The sequence below is a fragment of the Cebus imitator genome, unplaced genomic scaffold, assembly GCF_001604975.1.
Source record: "Cebus imitator isolate Cc_AM_T3 unplaced genomic scaffold, Cebus_imitator-1.0 Scaffold680, whole genome shotgun sequence".
NCBI lineage: Eukaryota > Metazoa > Chordata > Mammalia > Primates > Cebidae > Cebus > Cebus imitator.
Window position 1 is genome coordinate 39218 of NW_016107995.1, and position 12945 is coordinate 52162.

Below are 12945 nucleotides of genomic sequence, written 5' to 3' on the forward strand. Positions count from 1 at the left end.
AGTATTAAATTAGCATTTTCCCTTTCCCAGGAAGAATGGGGGATGCAGGCCAAGCAAAGTAGAAGAGTTTTCCAAAAATGCTTGACTGTGAGGTTCTCTGCCCAACACAGGTTGAGCTGTCAAAATAATTTTCATCCTATAATTAGCCAATAAATTCAATAACTTATTATTTTTAAAATAGAGACAGTGCCTCACTCCATGACCTAGGCTGCAGTGGTGCAATCATTGCTGACTGCCGCCTTGAACTCCTGGGCTCAAGCAATCCTCTTGCATCAGCCTCCTGAGTAGCTGGGACTACTGGTGTGTAACACCAGACCCAATGAAAACTCAATGCATTGGTGGTATAGTGGTGAGCATAGCTGCCTTCCAATGAAAATTCAAAAACTTTGATAAGAAGTCCAGATATTTTCAAAATTCACCTAATCAAACCTCAAACAAGCACAATAGAAAAACCTAAAAAGCCACATATCTATTGAATAAATGAAATTTGTAAACAAAACCTTCTGGCCAAGAAAATGCAAGGACCAGGTAGTTTCATTGAAATTGCTAACAAAAATTTAATGAGAAATAACACCAATCTTAGGAAACTCTTTAGGAAAATAAACGAGGTGCTGTTTTCCAACTTGTGGTCAAAGCTAGTAAAAACCCTTCCATAAAAATACAGAGAAGACACAACAGGGGAAGGAGACTTCAGACCAAGCCTTCGTTAACATAGGCATAGACACTAGAGTCTCTAAAAATATCAACAGACACATCCAGCAATACAAAAGAGAGCATCTCATCATGACCAAGCAGGTTTTCTTCCATGAATTCACAATTGAATACCTGCAAAAGTAATCCTTGTGCTTACCGTATCAACAGAATAAAAGAGAAACACCACATGATCATCTCAATAAATTCAGAAGAAAAAAGACCTTTGACAAAAATTCAACATCCATTCAAAGTCATATTTCAGAAAGTAGGGACAGACGAATCAAAGAAAATTGTCTCAAGCCAGAAAAAGAGCATTGATAAAAACTTAAAGCTGACATCATGCATGATGTTGAGAAACTGAATGTTTTTCCCTCTAAGATCAGGAATAAGGCAATGATATCTGGTTTTATGCTCTTATTTAACATTTGCTGAAGGTTTCAGCAAATGCATAACACAAGGGAAAAAACACGTAGAGATTGGACAAAAAAGGAGTTCAAATGTTACAATTTTCTACATATAAAATACTCAAGAATCTATAATTCAACTATTGAATCTAGTAAGTAAATTTGGTAAGGCCACAGGACATAACTGATTATACAAAAATGAACTGTTTTTCTGTAAAATAGCAACAAATAAATAGAAAAAATAAAAAATTTTAAATGTATTTCTATTATTATCAATAAAATCATGAGGAATAAATCTAATAAAAGGTGTGGAAGATGTCTGCACTAAGAACTGCAAAACTTTGGTAGGAGGAATTAAAGAAGTCCTAAATAGAGAAATGTATGATGTCCGTATTATTTAAATGTGAATTCCCCATAGTGATCCCAGATGGAACCTTCAAAATATAAAAATTAATAGAGTAATTGAATTATTAATAAGTAGACAAACAACTGTCAGTTGTATGAACAATAAGAGTAAGGACACATACTTTAAGATTTATGTAGAATTTTGCAAAAGTTGAGAAAGATAAACTATTTTAAAGTTCCAACGTTATCTTAGCGGTTATAATCATTCTCAATAGATTGTAATAAGAGAATAATGCATGTTGTCTTTTGTAGGATAGCCAGAAAATAATAAAGAATATATAAAAATTTAATAAAGGAAAAATTGAAATACCAAAAAAAAAAAGTTAATTCAATTGAAAGTAGATAAAAGGAGGAGTATAAAAGAGGGGCACATTTTTAAAAAATAGACAAAAGATGTCAACAAAATTATGTTAGCATTTACATTAAATTATTTAAATATTCTGTTTAAAAGGCTGAGGTTATCAGGTTGGCTGAGATACACCTTAAAGGGGTCTGTGGGGGGAAATAGGGGAGGGACAGCGGGGGTTGGGAGTTGGGGAGAGATAGCACGGGGAGAAATGCCAGATGTAGGTGAAGGGGAGGAAGGCGGCAAATCACACTGCCATGTGTGCACCTATGCAACAATCTTGCATGTTCTTCACATGTACCCCAAAACCTAGAATGCAATAAAAAATAAAAAAATTTAAAAAAGAACACAAAAAAGATGGAAGCAGAAGTAAAAGTTAATACTTTGTGTCATAAAGTTAACCAAAAGAAATCTTGTACAGCTATACCAATATCAGATGATTCTACCTTAAAGTGAGGAAGCATTCAATAAATAAACAGAAATGCTAACATGACAGAGGCAGTTTGTATGCTGTGCCACATAGGCAGCTTTCAACCCTTTATGAGCTCAGAATTTCTTGGCAGTAATGGAAACTCACCTGAATCGGTATCCACCGGAACCTCTCAACATCATCCTTGTGGTTGATGGGAATAGGCAAGGGGAAATGATGCAGGCATGAAGTTTATGCTTTCTTCCATGTCATGAGTAGTGAACTCCGTTGTCTCTAATACAGGAGACTCATGCCTTCTGTCGACATCCATGAAAGTGTGGCAGACTTAATTGGTGGCCCATAATTAGGTAAAATCTCAAATTCTTCACAATTCCTGACATACATGGGTGGACAATAAACCCATGAAACCATGCTCAACATTGTTAGTTATTAGAGAAATGGAAATTAAAACCACAATAAAATACCTGGCACATTCACTTGAAGAGCTAAGAATGGCATTGCTAAATCTAGGTTAGGATGCAAGGCAACTAAAACCCCCATATATTGTTGGTGAAAATATAAAATGGTACAGCCCATGAAAAATTGTAAGTTTCTTATATAGCTCAAAATACAATGTCTAGGTAACTCAGAAATTGCATGCATTATTTATCCAATGGAAATAAATCTCTGTACATACAGATCCATACACAGATATTCATAACAGCTTTATTCATAATAGCCAAAATATAGAAACAACTCAAATACCAATCAACAGGCAAGTAGATTAAAATGTATGGTTTATCCATATGCTGGGGATACTCTTCAACAATAAAAAAGGAAGAAATTGTGCACCCAACAATATGAATGAATCTCAAAAACATGTTGAGCAAACGAAGCCATACTGTATGATTCCACTTACATACAGTTCTAGAAAAGGCAAACATAATCTATAGTGACCAAAAGCAGATCAATATTTCCCTGAGACAGTGGGTAGAGGTAATTTGCTGCAAATGGACATAAATGAACTTTTTTGGGAATGACCGAATGTTCTATCTCGATTGTCGTAGTATTACACAATTGTGTACATTCAATAAAATTCACAAAACTTTACACTTAAAATGGAGTATTTTAATACACTATATCTCATGATGTTGTATCAAAAGGAACATTCCACTAAGAAAAATCTGCATCAATTCAATACTTGCTAAAATATTAAAACTTATTCCACCACACAAACACACACACACACACACACACACACACCCCACATGCAAAAACATTCAAGTTAATGTATTCTTATTTCCATTGTTTCAAGATAATTTGTTGAAGAGGCTGTCTTTCCCCATCAAACTAACTTAGTGCTTTTATCAAAAATCAATTTACCGTTTATATGTGGTTAATTTCTGAATCATGGTATATTCCATTCTACTGGGCTACATATCTGTCATCATGCCAATCTTACACTAAATTTACTGTAACTTCATAGTAGGTCTTGAAATCAGGCAGCAGATTTCCTCCAATGCTGTTTTTTTTTTTAATGGTTTAAACTCTTCAAGGTCCTTTCCTTTCTATACAAACCTAGAGTCAGATTTTCAATTTGTAAAGCCTGCTAGTACTTTTATTGTGAGTACATTAATCTATAGACCCATTTGGGAAGAATTAATATCTTAACAATATTGAAATTTTTAATCCATGAACATAGTATATCTACTTTATTTTAGGTCTTTGTCATTTTCTTTCAGCAATTTGTTTTAGGTTTTGGTGTTTCTCTTATCAATATTTTGCAGTACTGAGGCTGAGAATTGACAAAGCTGTAGGGTCTTCTGGCCCAACAACTGGTGGGAGACCCAAAGTCATATGCACATGTGTGGGTAAAATGACTGAAAAGGGAGACTAATTTTTCTGGGACCACTTGACACAGAAATCCAGTGCACTGTGGCTTCAAACCTGTTGGTAAAGTCCAAGTGGGGATTTACAGTTAGAGTAAATTGGACATACTAAATGAGAATCCATAGAATTGCCAGAGCTCATAGAGGTTATTAATTTGAAACAATGTAGAACACTAGGTAGACAAAAAAAGATGACCACTTTAATTAACAATAGAAGCTAGAATGGTTATAAAGAGATTGTTAGCTCTGTGTGGCCTGTGAACAGGTAGATGGATCGTAGACACTATCAGCAGATAATTCAAACCTTCAATAAAGGGCTGCAACTAACAGCTTCAGCAGTTCTTAATATGGTTTTAATAATTCAAAAAATACAGAAAGCAAAGGGAGATTTTACTCAGTGACTGGACTGTTCTTGCAGGTTCTTTGTTCTCAATCTCAGAAAAGAACCAACTGCATTATCTTTCATGTAGAAAGAATCTCAATTTACATTTACTGTACTGCTACAGGGTTTGAATTTACTGGATTGCTGTTATAACTCAGTTAGAAGAGATTTCAAATTGATACAGGTCTTGAGTGTAATAAAACATAAAAAATGGATATCACAATAATATCAGAAACTGAAAAGTAAGCTGGAACTGACCTGAAGTGGAAGCAAATGCACGTGACTAACAGAGGCTGGTTGATAAATGCAGCAGCAATAGTAGGGCCTGTCCAAAGGGCGAAATTTTTAGGAATAGCATGGGCAGAAACCACCCTTGACACTCCACGGGCAACTACAAATTAATTGGTGTCATTGCCTACACCTGGAACTAAGGAAGAAACACAGTGCATGATTGGGGCATTTGGATTTTCAAGGTTGTGTATTCCACAGCTGGGAACATTGGTAGCTCCTCTCCATGAGACTACCGGAAGGAGGCCATTTGAACAGTGACCTGAACAAAAAGCAGTAGCTCTATCGATGTTGTTGAGCCCTAATGAGACACACTCAGATATAATTCCAGAATCGTCTGCAACTCACACTGCATGCAGGCTGGAGCTCCTGGCTAAAGCCTATGAGTGCCACCCAGTGGCAAACGTTGAGGTTTTGAACCAGAATATTTTCAGATGCACCAATATGACATAGACTCTTTGAGAGATAATAACTAGCTTGCTATTGGGCATTCATTGGCACTACCTCTGGGATTGAATGACAGGAAACAGTCATGAAACCTGACATGCCCGTAATGTCTTGGATGATGTCAGAGAACACTCTCATAAGGAGAGTAATTCCCAGAAGAGTTCCAGAATAAAATGGAAATGGTTAACACAGGATCATCCTACAAGGGGATGCCTGGAAAGTGTTCACTGTATTCACTTTCCTCCGTGGCTGATGTTAGGACCACCCGGGGGATGGCTATCCCACTGCCACATGGGAGGTGTCCTATGAGCAGCTCTGGATGGACCAAGGATGAGCTGCTTGGTTTAAGGACAGTGATTCCAAGGAGGATGGGTAGCATCCTGTTTGGGAGGCTGCCAAGCTATGACCCACTGATGAAAAAGCTGATTAAAGAAGGTAAGAATAAATCAGCTCAGTGGATGGAAGTAGACGCTATTTTCCTTGTGGTATTGGAAGAATTGAACAACAGTAAGAGCCCCTGTGATGGGTGTTTACTGACTTATGGGCAGTGGCCAACGACCTGGCTATGTGGCCAAGCAGGTGGGCAACAGAAACTGGACCATTAAAGAATGGGGCAAGGCCCAGTGGAAATTGCTATGGGAATTTCAGGGGGTGCATTAAAGAACATGTCAATGTCCGTCAGAAGAACCTCCTTCCAGCTTCAGAAAGTGATTGGAACAAGCAAATGGAAATCCTGGTGCAGGTTCTCACTTGAGGTGGCCACCAGGGCCCATGGACTGGGTGGACGTGGGGGCTGCAGCTGCGCAACGACGGAGTGCACCTGGCATGTCCCCCCTGTAGCCTCTCAGGCACAAGATGCCAACTGTCCTGTCTTCAAATAAGAGGGACAGAGACTGCAGACGTCTATGAAGCGGACTCCCTGGGGAGAGCGCCCCACACATAGCTGGGCAGTAGACTATGTCACACCACTGCTGGTCACTCCAGGAGGCCACAGGTGGGTGCTGCAGGAAGAGACGCTTGCTCTGGACTGGGCATTGCATAGCCACAGATCAACGCAAATGCTCAAGATACTATAAAGGACCAGAACAGAAGATGCTGCACCAGTGTGTCCATGGAGTTACATTTCCTCAAGCCAGGGAACACACGTCACAGCTCATAGTGTCCCATGATGAAAAAGAGGTGTCGCATCAAAAGGTGTATTAGTCAGGGTTCTCTAGAGGGACAGAACTAATGAAACTGTTAGATATATATGAGTTTATTAAGTATGAACTCGCACGATCACAAGGTCCCACAACAGGCCATCTGAGGCTGAGGAGCGGAGAGAGGCAGTCCAGGTTCCAAAACTGAAGAACTTGGAGTTCAATGTTTGAGGGCAGGAAGCGTCCGGTACAGGAGGAAGACGTGGGCTGGGAGGCTGGGCCAGTCTGTTTTCACATTTTTCTGCCTGCTTATATTCTAGCCGCGCTGGCAGCTGATTGGATGGTGCCCACACAGATTAAGGGTGGGTCTGCCTCTCCCAGACTCAAATGTGAATCTCCTTTGGCAACACCCTCACAGACACACCCAGGATCAATACTTTGCGTCCTTCCATCCAATCAAGTTGACACTCAGTATTTACCATCACAGATGGATAGATCGCTGCATATCGTCCTCAGAGCCGTGGTTTGGTAGAGAATTGAAACGAGCAGTTAAAGAATTTGTTTAAACTGGTAATAAAAGCATGGAGGGCCAGCTTCATGACCTCATGAGTGTGTGCCTACATCAACATGGGGGCTGCAAAAGATTCCTCTTTCGTAGGACTCGTAGGCAAGGGGTAGGGGAGACACTGGTACAACCGTGCTGCTCTTCCCCGCATCACGGCATCTCTCCCGTTCCCTATGCGGTGCGGTGGTCCTGGGACCAGAGGTGCAACTGCAGATGTTGGAGGCAGGGATGATGCCAAGTGGGAAACCGTAGCTATACCTTAAAACTTTATGGCAGAATTTATATGGGTCGATGGGGCGGATTGTGCCTTTATCTGTCTGGAAATCTAGGGCTGACAGGGAAGGCATCCATACTGCTGTGTGGTTGAGATAGCCCACTGGTTGGGTGACCAGTGCCCCTGCCCCATGTGAATAGCTGGTGGCTGCAGGGAGGCACACACTGGACTGGTCTTGCTGCCAGAAGCGTGGACCCACATGGTGGCTAAAACTAACATCCCTTTCAAAGATGGACAAGTCTGTGTTAAAATCAATGACAAGGCCAGGTGTGGTGGCTCATGCTGATGATCCCAGCATGTGGAAGGCTGAGGTGGGTGGGATCACTTGAGGCCAGGAGTTCAAGACCAACCTGGCCAACACACTGAAACCCCATCTCTACTAAAAATACAAAACTCAGCCGAGCATGGTGGTGTGTGCCTGTAATCCCACAAACTCGGGAGGCTGAGGCAGGAGAATTGTTTGAACCCAGGAGGCAGAGGTTTCAGTAAGCCAAGCACTCCAACCTGGGTGACAGATTGTACCATTGCACTCCAGCCTGGGTGACAGAGCGAGACTCTGTCTCCAAAAAAAAAAAAAAAAAAAAAAAAAAAAAAAAAAAAAAAAAAAAAAAAAAAAAAAAAAATCAATGACAAATGGGGAAAAGGAAAAAGAATACCTTGAGGATACAGGAGTCTATAAATGGGTTTTTCAATGAGTCCAAACACCTTCTAGAACGATGCACAGGAAAAATCTTTATGACTTTTCAGAAAGCAAATGTTTCTTAAACAGAATATTACAAAGTGCTAACCTAAAGGAAAAAACTAACCAATGAGACTATCAGGAGAGAGGCGATCTCTGCGTTAACTGAGGAATAACATCAGCCCGATGGGGTCAACTTAAGTCACGTGTCTACCCGAAACCACTGAGTGCTTCCAGGACAATTCCATGAGCTGATTTTCTTCACCCTGGGTTCTGGGAATCTACTCATGGCAAATGGACATAGGAACCACGACGAGCTTAAAGGCTAGATGGGCCAGTCCCGTGCCCGGGGGCTGGGAGCGGGTCTCTTGTTTGGAACTCTGTGGACTCCTCAGAAGAGCCTGGCAAGAGGCTAAACTGGCAGCACAGAGTGAGAGAACAGACTCTAATTCGCACAGCTCAGAAAGCAGCCTGGTGACACAAATGACGAAGTCCCAAACATCCACAAGAGAACTTCAGTGAGCCTGCTGGGGAAGCAAGAGCCGAGGAGAGCAATGACACCATTTTAAAATCAGCTCCATCTTAAAACTAGCCCAGAACACTTCTTGCCAATCACGACCCATGGCCCTGAGATGTTTACAGCGAGGGAGGCAGCTTGGTAATGCCTGCAAAAACATACTCCTCCCACGACAGAAGGTCCAGATGTGCCAATGCCCATAACCATACAGGCTTTCTAGATAATTCTGGTTACGCTTTGATGGACTCACACACGAAAATGTCAAGGACAGTTTTCTTTAAATCAATAGAATAATGCATTTTGTCATGCTGTCAGCTCACCCACACACAGACACAGCTTAGCTTGGTCTTTGCATAGATGAGACCCTTATATAATAAAAACTTAAAACAAAGCTGGGGTGCTCCCCAACTTTCTTTCTTTCCTTTTTTTTATTTTGTGACATAGTCTTGCTCTGTCGCCCAGGCTGGAGTGCAGTGGCGTGATCTTGGCTCACTGCAACCTCTACCTCCCAGGTTCAAGCGATTTTGGCTCAGCTCCTGAGTAACTGGGACTACAGGTGCACAGCACCACACTGCCTAATTTTTGTATTTTTAGTAGAGACAGGGTTTCACTCTGTTGGTCAGGCGGGTCTTGAACTCCTGACTTCAGGTGATCCACCCACCTTGGCCTCCCAAAGTGCTGGCATTACAGGCGTGAGCCATCGTGCCTGGCCCCATTCTTGGTTTCCGAGGACACCCTGCTCTGTAACAGAGCAGCTTTCAATGAAGTCTCTTCTCACTGCACTCTGGGACTGTCCTTGAATTCCTTCCTTCTCAAGACCCAAGAACTCTCTCTTGGGATCTGGATCAAGACCCTTTTATTTCCAGTCAGTCACAGACCCAACTAAAAGCAGGTGAAAGGCTTGAGCAGGCACATGGGGGGAAGACCCAACTGGCCAGGAAGCATGTGAGCAGGTGCCAGCATGATTAGCGACGAGGACAATGCACACCGGAAACACGAGAAGATGTCCAAACGGACGATGAAGATAAACATGCGAGCTTGCCCACGTGTGTGGATCCATGCTCTGGTTGCTGAACAGGACCCTGGCATACAGGTGCACGCCAGTGTGCTTCTCCAGTGACCGGCTGAAGGGCGGCGGGGCCATTGCCAGCTTTGGGAGATTGTGGATGGGGCTGCTATAACATTTGTGTGCAGGTTTTTGGCTCGATAGCTCTGTGAGAAGCTGTGAGACCGTTTTCCAGAGCAGCAGTAACATTCTGCAGCCACCCCACAGCGAGCGAGGCCCCGGGTTCCTGGCCTCCCAGGTGTGGGTGACATGTGCTCTGCCCTCCCAGGCTGTCCCTGTGTTTAATTTCAGCCACTCCGACGGGTGTGCAGGGTGTCTCATGATGGTTTTGATCTGCATTTCCCTTGTGGCTAATGGTGATACACATCTTCTCAAGGGCTCATGTGCCATTTTTAAATCCTTTTTGATGAAGTGTCTGTTCCAGTCATCTGCCCACGTCTTTTATTATCTTTCTCTCTCTCTCTTCAAGGTCTTGCTCTGTCGCCGAGGCTGGCGTGCACTGGCACAATCGCAGCTCACTGCAGCCTCCACCTGCCTGCTCGAGTCATCCTCCCACCTAAGCCTCCAGGTAGCTGGGACTGCAGGTGCATGCTGCCAAACCCGTCTTTTTTTTTTTTTCTGTAGAGATGGGGTCTTACTATGTTTCTGAGGCTTCTATTTCTTTATTGAGCTCCCATTTGCTCTGTCTGCTAGCCTTCCTGAGCGGCAGAAAGACCCGGACACTGGAGAATTTCTTTACGGCAATGGCAACCCTCACCCTGCATTCTCCTGTCTTGGGCTGGTCTTCAGTGATTCTCCAAATAATGCAGCTCCCAGACCCCCTAAGCAGGGACAGGCCTCTGTGTGCTCCCATTTCTTCTGCCATCAGAAAACTAACTTTTGGAAATATTTGCAAGACAAGCCTGTTTGTGCTAAGACTGATACAATGGTGTTTATGTTCCCATACATGAGAAAAAGAAATTACTAGCTTATGTTGGAAACTCAAATTTCCCTGTCCCCTGGACAGTGCAGCTTTCCTGGACTCTGGACTAGAGTGGGCTCCCTCACTGTCCATGCTCCCTGGACCAGGCCAGGCCACTAAGTCTAGAAAACACTTCTGTCCCCAAGCAGAAGTCCCACCCCTCTCTGACCCCAAAGAGAGAGGGTGGGGGCAGGGCTGTGTGGGTGGACTCTGAATGGACAGGGGAGGAAGGTTGGTCAAATGGCCTGAATGTCTGGACGGGGCACCAGGGAGGGTCAGCAGTAAATGGGCGAGTTTCTTACCATCCAGGGTTGGGGCTGCTTCTCAGCCAGGTGCCACCCGCACATGAGACTCCAGGCTAATGGGCAGTGTAGGGCAGTGACTTCTCCGGGGCATGATAGTTGGACCCTGGAGCCCCCACATCTGTGCACGGCAGGGAAGGGACACGCAGCCCCTTCTTCCCCGGTACCACCTACAAACCAGCGGGCTCTCAGGACTGGCTGGGCTGCATCTGAGGCCGAGGGGTCAGAGGTGCCAGGGGGCAGGACAGAGGGAAGTGCTGGGCTGTGCCAGGCTGAGGGCAACCAGGGTGGGTTCCTTCTGCCACTGAAGTGATTGGGTCGGTGGGGGCAGCCTTGGGATCTGGTCCCTCAGGGACAGCGGTCTTGGTTGAGATCCCTGCCCCACTACTGGACCGGGACGTGGCTGCATGGCGTGGGATTCCCCCTCCCAGGGCCCCGCCTTCCACTCCCGCATCCTCTCCCTCTGCGGCCTGAAATCTTCACCCAGAGGCACAGGCATGATTCCCATTCCCATATGTCCACGGGGAGAGGCCATCGCAGGCCTGCTCACTCCGCATCTGTGCCAAACGTGGCGTGCCGGTGACCCTGCTCTGCCCTCACGCCCACCCTGCCTGTCCACCGCACACCACCGCTCCTTCTCTCCTGCTGCAGCCTGCTAACAGGATGCTGGCAGGCACGTTTCCGAAAGGCCATGTTCCCTGGGTCTCATGCCAGTGACCGGCGGGGCCTGAGCAGGCAGGGCTGCGCCGGGGGCTGCCTCGGGAGACGGCAGCTGGAGCTGCTCAGAACACGCACCTGTGCCTGTGCCCTCCCTCGGGACACGGAGGGCCCAGGACTCCGGGGAGGACCGCCCCTTGGCTGTGGCAGCTCCTCCTCTACTCTCTGCCTTCCTCGATCCTGCTTTTGTCCCTGTCCTTCAAGCCTCCTCTTATCCCATCTCTGGTGAGGGGGGTTTTCCTCGCAATTGGGAGGTTTGAGGGCGGCGACAAAGGCAAATGGACTCTGAAGAGCCCTGAGCATCACTTCCCACATACACACTGCTCCGGCCAAGTGGCCCAAGGGTGCCAGGGAGGCGTCCGTTCGGAAGCAGGACCATTCCCGTGACCCTGATCCAGCTCCTGACCGGTCCCCCTGCCTGACTCCCACAGGGAGTGACGTCCCTGGATCATCGCAAGGCCCCAAACTCAAGCGTGTATCCGATCCCAGACCAACCCCAAACTCCATCGCCGACTAGCAGCTGGGGCGCTCCCCTCACCCCCTCACATTGGGCCTGGGCCAGACTTTGGGTCTTGGTGATTTGGGGGACAGGTGTGGCAAGGGATGGGCAGGGAGATGTCGCTTTCTAAGCCCTCTGCCCCCGGTCCTTGCTGCCATGTCCCCTCCAGCCAGCAAGCTCAGCACTGTGGCTCAGACCCTGCACTGAGCATGCGTTCCAGGCTTCGTCCCTGGGGACGATCGTCCCCAAAAACACATTCTGGAGGGCTCTTGTATAGTGTTTATACTTTCCACTGTGACATGAACTCCACAGAATTGGGTTCAGAAAAGCTTTCAAATAAAATACGTACTTACACTTCAAGATACCAGAAATAAAAAGATGAGGTGTTTTGGAAAATGGTCAATTGCCAGAGTACCCCGAATGCTATCGCTGTTTTCCTTCCCCCGAGCCGTCGGCTCCCGATAGCCCTGTGCCACCTCCAAACTAACTCCGCCTGCTCCGTTAACGTTGAGGTTCTGTCCCCAGACCTTCCCCGATACGTTCTCCCTCTGAGGTTACTAATGGCCTCCTACCTGCCAATCAGGCCCCCTCCTCTTGGAGGAGCCCCGGTGTCCTGGCTTGGGCCACATGTCCCCAGACGTCACCCACCTCTCCCACCACCTTCACCAGCACCTCTTTCTTTCTTGCTTCCAGAGGGGAGGCTTCTCAACCTTCATTCTTGCCCTTAGCCTTCACACTTTCCTTGGTCAATGTCATCCCACCCCAGCTGTCAACACAGATTGACTTGGTGTCCTTTTTGGTCCCCAGGGACTCAGCCAGGAGGCCTGGCTGGGGCTCCTTCAGTACAGGGCTGCTCTTGCTACCTCCTGCCCGGCCTGCGCTCCTGCAGCCTCTTGTCCCGATGCCCTCCAGGGCTCTCCACGAGTTCCCCCTCCTTGCCGCCTCCCTCCAGTCTGATGTCCA